Source organism: Nannospalax galili, unplaced genomic scaffold (genome assembly GCF_000622305.1).
Source record: "Nannospalax galili isolate Female #2095 unplaced genomic scaffold, S.galili_v1.0 scaffold1585, whole genome shotgun sequence".
NCBI classification, from domain to species: Eukaryota; Metazoa; Chordata; class Mammalia; order Rodentia; family Spalacidae; genus Nannospalax; species Nannospalax galili.
Window position 1 is genome coordinate 91,481 of NW_008353737.1, and position 14,563 is coordinate 106,043.

At 46.7% G+C, this 14,563-nt stretch overlaps 1 pseudogene; it reads right to left on the reverse strand.

The window, feature by feature from the left end:
* Positions 1 to 12,653: 12,653 nt before the first annotated feature.
* LOC103748286 lies at positions 12,654 to 12,896 on the reverse strand (annotated as a pseudogene).
* Between the last annotated feature and the right edge of the window lie 1,667 nt (positions 12,897 to 14,563).

The window sequence follows — 14,563 nt, forward strand, 5'->3', positions numbered from 1 at the left end:
GGGCCCTGTGTGCTTCCAAGTGTCCCACAGTGAGGCGCCATGCTGTGCAGTGACTGTCTTGTCATCTGCAATTATTTATCTTTGAATTTATGTTCATTAAGCAAAATCTGGTGAGACATGAAGCAGGGAGGCCCAGGGTTTGGAGCCATAGCACACACAGCCCTGCCTCCCACCACATCCTTGGCTTCCAGGGATGGGTTCTTGGCTGTGTACTTCCCCACCCCAGACAGTGACTTTTGTCAGCTTTGGCCCTGATCTTGTGTACAAAGAGGGTTGGGGGTAGACCTGTGCTTCCTCAGATTCAACTTTAGGTGGGACCCTGGGCACCTCTGAGGATCTCTTCTTTCACTTGGTGGGAATTCCAGCCTGAGTGGATATAACATTAAATAATGAATAAAAGGGCATGGTTGGTACCTATAATCCCAGCAGGCTCAGGCAGAAAGATTGTAACTTCAAGGCCAGCCTGGGTTAAGTAGTGAAACCGTCTCCCGGCAACCAAGCAGCCAAACAAACCTTGTCTATCCTGATCCTGATAGCAAGTATTTCTAAAATGACCTTCTGATTCTCACAGTCAACCCCTCCTCAGGAAACGAAGCATCATGTCTTCCTAGGAATTTGTCATAACTGAAATCACATGTTCATTTAATTAAAAAAAATATTTTATTTCTTTTTAATTTTATGTGTATGTGTGTATTGCCTGCATGTAAGTAAGTGCACCCGTGTGGTGCAATGTCCTCGGAGGACAGAAGAGGCTGTCGGATCCCCTGGAACTGGAGTTACAGACAGTTGTTAGCTGCCACATGGGTGTTGGGATTTGAACCTGGTGGACAAGAACAGCCAGTGTTCTTAACTGCTGAGCCATTTCTTCAGCCCCTCACTTGATTATTTTTTGTAATCATGTTCATTTGAGTGCTTTTGTATATATTTTGTTTTTATTTTGAGACAGAGTTTTACTCTGTAACCCAGGCTGGCCTCTAAATGTAATCCTCCTGCCTCAGCAACCACGCCCAGCATGCTTGAGTGTTTATTAAATTCTATCTCCTCAGAGACTGTGAGCTCTTTGGTCAGCACTGCGTCTGTGCTTTGCTTGTTGTCAGATCCTCCTGCTTAGCAGAGTCCTGACAGGCGGGAGATGCTGAGTGACCGAGCAAACAAACCAATGGATACCGTTTGAATAAAAGAATATAGTAAATAGGGGCTGGAGACACAGCTCAGAAGCTAAGAGCACTGGCTGCTCTTGTAGACGACCCACGTTCAATTCTCAGCATACATTATGGTGGCTAACAGTTGGTAACTCCAGTTCCAGGGGATCTGACACCCTCTTCTGGTCTCTACCAGCACTACATGCACATGGTGCACTTCCATACATGCAGGCAAAACGCTCATACACCTAAAATAAAAATAAATTTAAAAAATGTAAGATATATAAAAATAATTCTGAGGACTGGGGTGTAGCTCAGGGGTAACATCTTGCCTAGCAGATGCAAGGCTCTGTGTTTGGTTCCTAGCAATTCTACCCGTACCTGTACCTAGTACCTACCAACTGCATGCTACTACCTGGCAATAGTGCTAAATTCTTGTTTGTTTTGTTTTGAACTAAGAGTCTCATGTAGCTCAGGCTGGCCTCCACGTCTCTATGTAGCTCTCTATGTAGCTAATCCTCCTCCCGTCATGTTCCAAGTGTTGGGATTACATGCACATGCCACCACACCTAGCTTATAGTGGTAAATATTTTGAAAATAGATATGAAATCTTAGTAGTGGTCAAAGGTTACTGGGAAGTGGGGTTGGGTGTGTAAACCAGTGGTAAAGTACTAGCTTGGTGTGTACAAGGACTTGGGTTCAATTTGTAGCACTGTAGAAAAAAAGTTCCTAAGAATCGAATTTGGCCAATGACGCAAATGTGATCGTGAACTAACCAGAAGGCCGCCTCTGTAGCTAAACTGGTTTTTACAAGCAGATTTTCAAGGGGTCTGGGGAGATGGCTCAGTCAGGGCAGCGCTGCTGAGAAAATGTGAGAATCTGGGTTTGGGTGCCCAGGAACCTTGTAAAAGCTGGGAATGGCAATGTATGTCTGTAACCCTGGTGCTGAGGAGGTGAAGAGAGATCCCCAGAGCTCACTGGTCAGCCAGTGTAGCCAATCTGTGAGCCCCGGGTTCAGTGAGAGAAAAAATTAGTGTGTCCCAAAAAATAAGGTGGCAAAGGTTAGAGAAAGACACTTAATGTGAACCTCTGGCCTGTGTGCACGTGCACACCTACACAAACATATAAACACAGATACACACACACACACACACACACACACACACGCACACACATGAGGGTGTGCTCGGGGTAAATCTTCAAGAGAAAAAAATCTAAGGCTGAGTTATTGTTGTAGCTTGTCTCTTAAATATTCCTCAAGTGCTGGGAGGTGTCCACTCTTAGGAGGTAGGGCCTGGTGGGAAGAAGTTACGTCAGGAGGGGTGGGCCCTTGAAGGAAATTCTGGGAACCTGGCCTCTCCTCTCCCTGGGCTGTGCACTCCTGCGCTGTGATCACTTTAGCTACTGAAGTCCCAAGCAAAAGGCCAAGTGACCGTGAACTGAAACCCGCAATTGTGCCCCAAATGAAACCTTTTTATTTTGAAGACAGTTTTCTCAGGTGTTCAGTCTTGTTAGCTGTGATACATGTAGGTGTTAACTTTCAAGGAAGCATTCAGAGATCTCTTTAAATATCACCCATTCACTGGTGTCTCTGATATAACAGAGCCTTCTGAAGAAACAAAATGGCCAGCCTCTGCCTCCTGGTGTCCCTCCGAATATGCGAAGTTGGCTCCCTGCTTCAGGAAAAGGGAGCAAACACACAGCAAGTTTTGGAATTGCTGTTCCAACTTCACTCCCATTCCTGACAAAATATCAGGTTTTAATGACTCATGTTGCGTAAAAGCTGAAGGTCATTGTTCCCTAAATAGAATGCTGAATGTGAAAGGTTCCAGTATGTCCGGTATGAGCTGCACCCCACCCCCTTCCAGTTTTCCTATTACATCTCTCCAGAGTCTCTAAAAAATAATATCCCTTCACTTTGCTGTATGTATGTCAATGCCAACTAAACACAGGCAGACACACTTAGCAGACCAAAATGGAGGTCAATCGGGTATGGTGGCTCATGCCTGTAAGCCAAGCACTTAGGAGGCTGAGGAAGAAGAATTATTGTGTATGTTTGAGGACGGCCTGAATTACAGAGTAAAACCTTTTCTGAAAAAAAAAAAAAACAGAGGAATAAATTTAACCAAGAAAGTGAATGATCTCTACAATGAAAGTTACATGACATCAGGGAGGGAGTGAGGGAGGGAGGGAGGGAGGGAGGGAGAGAGGAAGGAAGGAAGGGAGGAAGGAAGGGTGTGGGAGGCTGGCTCTGAGACATTAGTCACCATCATCCAGGTCAGGGTGCTCCTTTCTGAAGTCTGCCTCTGTCTGGAGGTTCAGTTAAGCTTTTGGTTAGTGTCCATGTCAGACAAGACTCTGACATTTTAGTGTTACCATGGTTATCTGAATTTTAAAAAATAGTTTATTATTTTGATTTTTTTATGTGTATGAGTGTATTGCCTGCATGTGTGTAAGTACACAGTGTTGTGCAAGGCCCGACCTGGTCAGAAGAGAGTGTTGCCAGTCCTCTGGAACTGAAGTTCAGACAGTTGTTAGCTGCCATGTGGGTGCTGGGAACTGAACCCCAGTCTTCTGCAAGAGCAACCAGTGCTCTTAACTACTGAGCCACCTCTCCAGTCCCACTTATATGAATTTTTTGAACTCCTGATTCTCCTTCTTCCGCCTCCTGAATGCTGGGATTACAGGTGTGTGTCACCACACCCAAACTACTTATTTGAGTTTTGTGGGTTTTGTTTTTTAAATATTTTTATTTAAGGGCAGCAAAAGGACCCAAACATATTGGTGCATGCTGGTAATCCCCACAACTTGGAAGGTCAAGGTGGGTCCCAAGTTCAAAGTCATCTTCTACTACACAGGTCTTGGTTTAGAAAAGGAGAGGTGAGGTGGCTGGAGAGATGGCTCAGGGTTGAAAGCACTGGCAGCTCTTGCAGAGGACATGGGTTTGGTTCCCAGCACCCCTATGACTAACAACTGTCTGGAGCTCCAGTTCTGGGGGCTCCAACACACTCACTTCTGGCATGAATCTCCTGTCTTTGCCCAACTACCAGGAGCCAGGGGACTCCACAGGAGGGCTAGAGATAGAGTTCAGTGAAGGATGGAGTGCTTGCTTTGAAAGCACAAGACACTGGATTCAATCCTCACCACCAAACCAAACCAAACCAACACAAGGCCAGAATGGGGAAAGAAGTCACATTATTCTAATAGTGGTCTGTGCCTTTAAACCTTCTAGTGAGGGCAGTTGGAGTTTAAGAGAAATTCTTACAGTTCTCTTAATGGAGCCTGGGTGAGAGGCCAGGGCACAGAGCTTGGATATGAGAGAGTTCAGTGTTCTGAGTTAGGGCCAGACTTCAGGCCCTTGGGTGTGGATCTGACAGCACTCCCTTGTTTCCCTTTCTCCCCAGCCCTGGTCTCTTTCCAGCTCACCTTATTTAAAAGCTTCCAGTGGCCCTCTGATGCCTGTAGTGATGCTCACAGTGCTCCTCCCTCCCCACTCTCTGGCCTCTTCCTCCCAGGGAAGCATCATCTACTTTGAGGAATCAAGTCCAGCATGCTCTGTTTGTTGTGATAGCCAGTCACAGCAATCCCCATAGGACGGGACTGCCGGCAGAGTCCAGTACTTTATTATAGCCTCCATTAACTTTGATACTCCCATTCAAAAAGTCATCTTCCATCTGCTTTCGGTCACTTAAATATTTGCATGAGCTTTCTGGACTTGTAACATATTACCACAAGCTTAGCATCTGGGAACAGCACTTGTCTATTAGCTCATCTTACTGTTCTGTACGTCAGAAGTTTGAGCCCAGGAGGCAGGGCTTTTAGTGGGGGTTGAGATTCTGGCTGACCTGGATTCTCATCTGGGACTCAGGGTTCTCCTTCCCACCCCACCGTGGCTCACATGGAGATGGCTGAAATCAGGCCATTTGGGTTGGACGACTGGGGTCTCAGATTCCTTGCTGGCTGTCAGCCAGGAGCAGCTCTCAGCTACTAGAGACATCTGAATCCCTTGCTAGCTGCTCTTTGCCGCCTTAGAGGCTGATAGCGACAGCAGCAGGGTGGCCTCTCGCTGTTAGTGTTGGATTCCTGCTGCTTCTGATCTCCATGTGCATATCAGAAAGGCTCAAGTGGGCCCACCTGGATAGTTTCTCTTTTGGTTAACTCTAAGTCCACTGATTAGTAACCTTAATAACATCTCCCCAATACTTTGTCTTACAGTGTAACATAGAGTTGCAGGTCTTGGTCAGTTTAAGAAAAGGGATTACCTGGGGGAGGGGAGGTCATGGGGAGGTCACCTTAGATTCTGCCACCACACCACTGTAACACTGATTCTGACTTTTTTGTTTTGACACAGGAGCTCACCATGTAGCCCAGGCTGGATCAGAATTCACTATGTAGCCCAGGTGGGTCTCTAACTTGTGGTAATCCTGCTTTAGCCTCCCCAGTGCTGGGACCGCAGTCATGAGCCAGTATGTCCAATGTCTGTGATTAAAGAAGTTCAATCTGATTTCCTCATCCTTATTCTTTTCCCCGGGGCCAATGCTGTCATCTCACCCAACACCCATCTCACTTCTCTCAGCACTCCCAAGTAAAATATTCTATTTCTTAGGCTCCCTTGTAACTAGAGAGAATATGTAACATGGGCCCTGCCAATGGCTTATAGGCAGAGGTTTGTGGACATCAGTCATTTCTTTCCCTTTTTTCTATCCTGGAATGTAGACTGAATGTTTGGCGTTGCAGCAGCCATCTTGTGATGAGGAGGAAATGGCCAAGGGATTTTGACAGAGATGTCATCCCTGAAATTCAATTGTCAACTCCATACCAGAATGTGGTTTCTGTTGTCTTGGTCTCTTTTCCTGCTGCTGTGATAAAACACGCTGACAAAGGCAACTCAAGGGAGAAAGTGTCTATTAATGCTCACAGTCCAAGAGTACAGTCTATCATGACAGGGAAGTTGTTTAGCTACTTTCTATTGCTGTGATAAACTCTCTGACCAAAATCAACTTAGGGAGGAAAAGGTGTATTTGGTTTACATGTCCCAATCACAGTCATTGTTGATGGAAGCCAGGGCAGGAACTCAAGCAGGGCAGGAACTATGCAGGAACTGAAGCACAGACCACAGAGGTAGACCAGGCAGGCTCTGTCTGCCTCTCCTCCTGAGCGCTGGATTTAAAGGTGTGAGCCACCAGGCCTGGCTCAGCCTGCTTTCGTATATAACCCAGGACCTGCCCAGGGGTGGCATCACCCACAGTGGGCTGAGCCTTCCCACATCACTCAATGATCAAGAAAATGCCTCACAGACGTGGCCACAGGCCAGTCCGATAGAGGAATTTCCCTAGCTGAGGTTCCCTCTTCCTAGGTGTGTCAGGTTGACAGCAGAGGCTATCCGGCACAGAAATCAAGGCAGCACCAATGGGAGGGAAGAGGCTTGTTCTGCTCTGAGGAGGATGAGCAGCGATGAGGGGAGGAAGGAAGAGAGGAAGAAAGGAAGGAAGAAATGAAGAGAGGCAGCTCAACTGTGAAGGGTGAGCAGTGATGTGAAGATGTTTTCCTTCCGTCTGTCTCTTTTCCCTGTGTCTCTCTCCCTTTCCCCTTCTCTGTTCTGAGGCCAGCCTAGAGCTAGCTCTGTAGTCCAGTTTGGACTTGAACTTGCAGTCCTCTCAAGCCAGCCTCCTGACTGCTGGGATTGCAGCTGTATGCCACCATGCCCAGCTCATGTCTTCCTTTTTTCCAACTTCCAATCTCACTCTCTGCACCATCCCCTAACCCAGCCCCCTCCTGCTCAGATGGTGCTATCCAAGTTCTGTCTCCTATTTTCCCCAGCATCCAAATCAACTTCACCCTCCACTTCTGGAAACATTCTTGTTCCCTTCTGGGAAAAGCCTTTCTTCTCTGGTCTTACTGTTCACTTCCAGATCAATCCAATCCCACAGTTTGAGTTTGGCCCTTGCCTGTCCTTGGAAGTATTCTTGATGCCTGGTGAGCTGGCTCAGTGAGTTGCTAAGCCTGATGACCTGAGTTCAATCCCTAGGACCCACATGGTAGAAGGGAAAAGCTGTCCTCTGACTTCTGCATGAGCACTCTCAAACACACACACACACACACACACACACACACACACTGAATTAAAAGGAATGTGTAGAACAGGCTGGCCTCTAATTCTGAGATCTGCCTGTCTCTGCCTCCAGAGTACTGGGATTAAAGGCATGTTCCACATCCAACATACTTACTGTTTGTACAGAGGATCCAGGTCAGTTCCCAGCACCCACATGGTGACTCTCAACCACCTGTAATTCCAGTTCCAGGGGCTCTGATGCCTTCTTTTGGCTTCCAAGGGCTCCTGCACACATGTGGTGCACATAAATTCATACAAACATGCACACATACATGGAAGGAAGGAAGGAAGGAAGGAAGGAAGGAAGGAAGGAAGGAAGAGGGAGGAAGGGGGAGGGCGGAAGGGAGAGAAGAAAGGAATGATGGGAGGGAGGGAGGGAGGGAGGGAGGGAAGAAGGGACTCTTGGTTGAGGACCCCAGGGAGTGGCCTCTGCAGAATTCAGCACTGACTACTCTCCTCCCTAAAGTCTCCCCTGGATGTTGGCTCCTTATACCAAAGGTTGCTAGTTACTGCTCAATACCAGCCTTGTCTCTTCCATACTAACTAAAGCTTCCTTTCTATATCCTCAAACAAGACACAGCAATAAAAATGTCACTTGTCGAATTCTCCTGCAGATAGGAATGGTCAAGTAACAATTCCAGCCAATGAGCTCTAAATGGACTGTTGTTGAATGGGCTTCAAGGAAAACTCCTTCAAGCGGCATACTCAGCAGCTCTGGGCACGCCCATTTTCCTCCTCTTCCTCCTCTTCTTCTTACTTCTACAATTCTTCTTCTTCCCCTCCTTTTTGAAACAAGATCTTTCTGTGAAGCCCAGGCTGGCCCCAAACTCACAATTCTCCTGTCTTATCCTTCTTAGTGGTAGGATAACAGACATGTGCTATACCACTCTTGGAAAATGCCCTTTTTTACATCTAACTCTTCTTCATTTCTTCTGACTGGAACATGACATGTCTGGGGCTAGAGCAACCATCTTGCAAGACACAGAAGAAGCCAGAATTACAGAGATATGAATCAAATTATCCTCTAACTGCTGCTGAACTAATGACAACCATGTCTATCTTTATACCTCATTTGTTCCACAGGAAACTAAATTCTGTCTTGTGAGTCCATTGGACTCTATGATCCAAAGCCCAGATCCAGCTCTCACAAGGATAGCACTTCTGCCTCTCCTACTTTGAAACTCTCTTGAGGACTCTCAGTCTCCCATACCCCCTACAAGTCACTGTTTCTCAGCATCTGTCCCTTGTCTTCTTCCCTCACTGTTTCCTAAGTGATTTAATGGTTCTACAGTGGACTATGACTGCTTCCACCGTGACTCCAGATCTCCATGACTGGCCAGGTATTGCTCCACAGTACAGACCTCCAAGTGTAGGTGCCCACAGAACATCTTCATCACCTGCTGTCTGCGAGCCCCATGGATGGTAGGAGCTCAGCCAAATATGCCAGCTTTCCTGTAACTCTCCTCTGGTTACCAGAGCTAGAAACCCTCCCCGTTTCCCTTCACACCCAGCAGGTCTACTGGGTCTCTTTCCAATTTACTCCCTCTTCTTCAATCCTACTGACCTGTTGAGACGTCACTGTCTCTTGCCTGACCTCCCAACTAGCTTCCCTGACTCCTACCCACCGTCCAAATGGCTCTGGGTGTTAGTCTTTTAAAAAGGCAAATCTAACTGTATTATTCTCCTTAAAATGTTTCACTGGCTTGCTGTCCCCACAAGGAAGCAATCTACGGCCCCCCAGTACATGAGCTGAGCCTTGCACATTATGGCACATAAAACCATCTGCAGTTGCCCAAACTTGACATGATTTCTCTAATTTCCTTGCCTGATTGTTTTTTGTGCCCTCTATGCTGATAACTGAATAAAAATAAAGTTGTAGGTAAGTATTGAGACTGGACCCAAGCTCCTGCCTTCCTGGGGGCTCTCCCACCTTCCTGGAGGCTCTCCCACCTTCCTTCACAGAAATTCAGTGCTAATGACCTGCCAAGACTCTACTAGAGCTCTGAACTTGTCAGTGAATGTGATTGTAAGTCCTCCCTTTAACCAGAGAGTCTTAGCAACTCATTTTGAACCAAATTACTCAAAATAAATATTTGTTGCTTTTGTTCTCCTCTTCTCCACCCCACCCCCCTCCCAGAGGGAAGGAGTGTTTCACTCTGTAGCCCAGGTTGGCCTGGAAAGTCAAGGCAATCCTTGGAATATGGCTCCTTGGAGGTGTTTCAGGTAGAACATTCCTAGGCCCTGACTCTATTCAGTTCTCTTCAGCTTATTTCGAAGACCTAGGCCATCCCCAGCTCACAAAGGGGGCTCCTTCCTCCCACATGTGAAGAGAGCAAAGTGGTTTCCCCTTCAAAAACACAAGCAAACAATTCCTCCTATTCAGCTTCACTTAAGACAACAACATGAGGGTTTCAGGAAAAAGAATATGAGGGAGAGATGACTTAGCAGTTAAGAGCACTGGCTGCTCTTGCAGAGGACCCTGGCTCAGTTCCCAGCACCCACGTGGCAGCTAATAACCATCTGTAACTCCAGTTCCAAGTGATCTGACATCTTCTCCTGGACTCTTTGGACATTGCATGCATAATACTATATGGGTTCACTTACATACATGCAAGCAAAACACTCATGCACAAATAAAATAAGATATTAGAAGAATTAAATCCATGGTTTCCTTGGCCTTGGAAATAGCTCATGCCCTCCTCTCCTACTCCAGAGGCCACTCAGCCTTTGGATGATGGACTAGTCCTCCTAGATGTGGAGGGCCAGTCCCCAGTCAAAGAGCCTGCTGTTGGCAGGGTCATCTAGAAGCATGTTTTTGGGTTTCAGGCTGGGTAGAGGATACTGAGATCATGGAAGTGCAGCACTCTGCAGGCCATCTGCACTGACCCCCTTGTGCCCATGCTGTAGATACTGAGGTCTCCCCTATTCATCAGGCTCATGTTGAGGCTGAGATGGGATTTGCTCTCAAAGGCATATGCCGGTGAGATGATGAAAGGATTGCTCATCATCTCTAAGATTCTTTTCGTTTCTTACAGGCATACATCTTATCTCACTTGGAAAATACATACCTTAAAGGAGAGAAAGAAAAGGAGAAGTGAAAATAGATGACATCAGAGAGAGAGAGAGAGAGAGAGAGAGAGAGAGAGAGAGAGGAAGAAAAGTATGTGGAGAGTGCTAGAGAGATGGCTCAGGGGTTAAGAATACTGGCTGCTCTTTGAGAGGTCCCGGGTTCAGTTCCCAGCTAACAGCTGCCTATAACTCCAGTTCAAGGGAATCTGACGCTCTCTTATGACCTCCACAGGCATTATATGACATAGGTGCCCTTGCATACATGTAGGCAAAACACTTATAACATGTACAATTAGAAAAAAAAAAAAAGATGCGGAAACCAGCCCAGATGAACAACTGCTAGAATGTTGTATTATTAGTTAATTTTCTGTTGCTGTGATTAAAAAAGGCAACAGAAGGAAGAGCTTATTTTGGCTTATGATTCAAGAGGGATTAGAGTCCATAACGGCAAGGGAGGCATGGTAGTAGAGGTACAAGAACAGGAACCTGATCGATAATATCTTCGAGCAGGCACAGGAAGCAGAAAGAGAAAACTTTAAGAACTCTCAAAACCCACCCAGTGACACAGTTCCTCCAGTATGGTCACACCTCCTAAAATCTCCAAAACGGCACCACTAACTGGGGACAAAATGTCCAAATAATTGGAGCCTATGGGAGACATTCTCATTCAAACCACCACACTTGTCTATAATTGGACAAAAAGGTAAGCAATGGGGATGTAGCTCAGTGGTGGAGTACTTGCATAGCTCTGGGTCTGATGCCTGGTGTCCCACCCGACAAAACAGAAAATAAAATACCAAGTGTTGACAAGTACATGAAGAGTTGCTAGTGGGGATATCAATGTAGAAGACAGTTCACTGGTTCCTCAAAGATTAGACAGCATCACCATTTGCCCAGAAGTTCTGTTTCTAGGTATGTGCTTAAGAGAATGAAAGTAACTATTTCAATCTGTCCATGAAAGTTCATAGTCTCAGTATATACAACAGCTCAAAGAGAGAAGCAACCCCAGCCTAGTGCCCACCAAAGATGAATGGATAAATGACAGCTGGTATATTCAGATGATAGAATGCAAAAGGTCACATATTAACAACGACAACAAAAAAAATCCATGCTCTAGATCTGAACTGTCCCCTGAAGTCTCAGCCAGTGGGTTTTGGGGGAGTGATTGAATCATGAAGGCTCTGACCTAGTCAAGAGCTTATTTCCTTGATGGGTTGATAATTAAGGGCTTTATCAGGAGGTTGTGGTAAAACAAGGAGTTGGGGCTTGATTGGAGGAGTAGGCTGCTGATGGTATCCAGCTGCTTCCTCCTCAAACCCCTTTCCCCTTCATCCTCTTCCTCCGCCTTCCAACCCCCACCCCCTTCCTTCACCTCCTGGCTTCCAGGAGCAGCTTTATTCTACTCTATCATCTCCAACATGACACTCTTGCCTTATATAAGGCCCAGAAACAATGGGACTAGCCTAGCCTGAACTAAAACCTTTGAAATCATGAGCCAAAAGAAATCTTTCCTCCTTTAAATTGCTTACCTTGGGTATTTTGTCACAGTGACATGGAACACAATCCCAAAGAGGCAAGTGTATGGTGACAGAAAGCAGACTAGTGATCACCAGGGGCTGGAGAAGGGACAGGGGAAGTGGGTTTTGGCGAAAACAAGGATGATAAAAATGCCTTGGAATTAGAGGGCCTGGCTCACAACATTGTGAATGTGCTAAATTTCACTAGACTGAACACTTTAAAATTGGCTAGGAGTTAATTTTATGGTATATGAATTTTACATCAAAATAACAGCAGTGGCACAAAACAGGCTCTCAATTATTCTTCAAGATGTGTGTTTTGGGGCTGGAGGGATGGCTCAGCAGTTAAGAGCACTGGCTGCTCTTGCAGAGGTCCTGGGTTTGATTCCCAGCACCCACATGGCAGCTAACACTGCCTGTTAACACCAGTTCCAGGGGATCCAATGCCCTCTTCTGGCCTCTGCGGGCATTGCTTGACACACATACACTTACACATGAGCAAAACACTCATACACATATAAATGAAAGAATGAATGAATGAATAAAAGACCTGTGTTTTATTGAGTCAGGCTTCTCAGTTACCTCTGTCACAATTAAGGAGAAGGGAAGTGTTCCAGGCCATTTGTTCCTCTAAGAGTCAAGGGTATGCCAGTCTGTGTCTGACGGAAGATAAATTTTTTTTTTTTGGTAAAGACTGCTTTATTGGTAGCAGTTAGTACAAGTCAATAAATATTGACTCCCAACGAGCTCAGTTACTCATCAGAATACTGGTCCACAGATAGGTAAAGATCCTGAACCAAGTAATGACCAAAGTTAATCCTGCTTCTTGGGAAATGAAGCCACAGCCAACTGATACATGGCATGCCCTGTACCACCAACTGTAAGAGCCATTGTAAGTCTATACTACAGGAGGGCATCAGATGCCCCACCCTTCAGATGCACTGGGACTCCATTATCCTCCTGAAACAGTTTTTGTTTCTATGGAACTTTATTTTCAAATTGCCGTTGTGAAGTAGTACTGATGGTCCTCTGGGCAATCTGACAGAGAGCCAGCATATTCCAGCAGCATCTTGGCTCAGGTGCAGCCCACCAACCAAAATTTTTTTAAAAGTCCACATTTTACTTGTCTTTTGTGCCACCCACATTTTACTTCATATGATCGTCAGAAAGAGGATGGGGGACTGAACTACATGCAGCAAATTGGTGCTAAATTTGGTTCCTTTGGGAACAATCAATCAATGAGCAGGTTTGGGGTCTTATGTTTTCTCCTCCAGCCTGGTACTCCGGAATCCTTAGCTCCCAAAACTACTCCTCCCCAGCATAAGAACTCTCTGAAGTATTTGCTTGGCATGGATTGCAACACCAAGAGTTTCCACTGTCTTAGAAGGGGCCGAACCAAGGCCAGGCCGGTTGCTGTTCCTCAGGAAACTGAGGAAGGTGTGTGTAGAACACGCAGCAGAGCTCCGGCCCAGCAGCCTAGCTTTGTCCGTGCAGCTCGGGCCTGTAGGTAGACCGAGTTGTCCAGCTGGTTGTCCCCGTGTCCCCAGGCCCCATGCTGGCCAACATGCTGCCCAAGCTCTGCTCCCTCGCAGGGACTGACCACCAGGCTGCTGGTCTCCGATGCGACGCGCCGAGGCCCACAAAGAGGTTTCCAATAAGAAGCTTTGGCTGGCTGTGGATGAAGTCACATTGTACTCACAAGGCCTCGCACCTGTGCACCGTTGACCTCCCTCCCGCCTCTCACTCAAGGGTCTTGTCTGGGGTCCTTTCTCTTCACAGTGTACCCTGAATGCCACCACCTTTTGAACGAAAGAGGCAACCATCACTTGGTGTCTTGCTTTGTACCTGATAGTGGCAACATTTTAAACTTTAACCTCACGTGATTGCTACAAGGCTCAGGATATGTGAACTGGAACATCATCCGAGAAGCTTCCCCCTGGTTACTCTGGGGACGTCCTGATCTCGAGTCCAGGGGCTCTGGGGACTCAGATCCTGACCTCGTGTGCTGAGTGAGCGCTCAGCCATGCAAGAAGCATCCTGAGCAGCCGGCGGGCATGCTCCAGAAATGGCTCAGTTAGACCTGAGAACTTGGTGACCTAGCGTGCCCTCGATTTCGGAGAGGGTCATCTTGACCCTAAACGTACCAGGAAGTGATATACGCAGAAAAGACCAAATTCCTAAAACAGAGAGAGGAGGGAGTTTGCTGGGAGTGTGGACTCTGCATGACGCAAGAATTTTCCATGACTACAAAGACAGGAAGCCCGCCACCCACAGCACGTGATCTGACTGTTCCAAGGACACCATCTAACAGATGGACTGTGAGCGCCAAGGAGTCTTCTTGGGACACCAAGACAGTGACGTTCCAGGGGGCTGGTCCATATCTCCACCTCCTTCCTACTGCAAGGCCTAAGGACAGGGAGGACCCTCCGGCTTGAGCTGGACGGCCTGAGAGCTCATCAGGGCAAAACTTGTTTTAGACAGAGGCTAAGCACCTCTGCTCCAAAAATAACAGCTGTGTCCTCTGGGACAGAATACTCAGGCTATTTCTTTACAAAGCAAGGCTAAAGCAGCTTAAAAACAGTCATTCAGTATTATGCCCACCAGTGGAGAGGTTTTTTTTCCTCCAAACAACCTCTCACACACTCACTGTCAAAACATTGTGGTGCCTGCCCATCAGCCTCTGACCATTCCTCAGAGCAGATACAGCTCTAAGAATTATGTAA